Raw genomic sequence first — 1,030 nt, 5'->3', positions numbered from 1 at the left:
TTTTGTATGTAGCAGATGTTCAGGAGCTATAAACACTGTAAATGTGCAGAAAACAACTTCTGCCACATTCCAGGGAGAAAGACTAGACGTAGTTGATAGCTTCCGCTATCTAGGTGACCAAGTTAGTAGTGGGGGAGGGTGCGCTGAAAGTGTAGCTGCTAGAATAAGAATAGCCTGGGCAAAGTTCAGAGAGCTCTTACCTCTGCTGGTGACAAGGGGCCTCTCACTCAGAGTAAAAGGCAGACTGTATGACACATGTGTACGAACAGCCATGCTTCATGGCAGTGAAACATGGGCTGTGACTGCTGAGGACATGCGTAGGATCGCTAGAAACGATGGATGAGTAATGTCAGTGTGTATACTAGACAGAGTATCAGTACCTTGAAAGAAAATTTGAACTTACGAAGCATCAGTTGTGGTGTGCAAGAGAGACGATTGCGCTGGTATGATCATGTAGCGAGAATGGATGAGGATAGCTGTGTGAAAAAGTGCCACACCCTAGCAATTGAGGGAACCTGTGGAAGAGGTAGGCCCAGAAGACCTGGGATGAGGTAGTGAGGCACGGCCTTCGAACATTAGGCCTCACCGAGGCAATGACTTCTGACCGAGACCTTTGGAAATATGCTGTGCGCGAGAAGACCCGGCAAGCCAAGTGAGACCTAAATTTAAGGCCTCAACCAGCCCACTTATGCATGCCTTCCTTCATTGGACACTAAACTCCACTTGCGAAGACCTGTTGAGGCGAGTGAAATCGAAATCGAGTTAAATTCGATGACTGGCACCCCGAAATCGTGATGGCACCTGTGCCCAGCGTCGCCTTTCTGGCACTTGTGCCCGCGGCATGTGTAAAGACTTTCGAGCGAGATCGTTGCCAGTGCCCCTGGACTGGCTCTTGTGCAGGTGGCACATAAAATACACCATTTTGAGCGTGGCCGTTGCCAGTACCGCCTGACTGGCCTTCATGCCGGTTGCACGTAAAAAGCACCCACTACACTCTCTGAGTGGTTGGCATTAGGAAGGGCATCCAGAA

This window comes from Octopus bimaculoides, chromosome 8 (genome assembly GCF_001194135.2).
Source record: "Octopus bimaculoides isolate UCB-OBI-ISO-001 chromosome 8, ASM119413v2, whole genome shotgun sequence".
NCBI classification, from domain to species: Eukaryota; Metazoa; Mollusca; class Cephalopoda; order Octopoda; family Octopodidae; genus Octopus; species Octopus bimaculoides.
Note: the sequence above shows the minus strand (reverse complement) of the source record.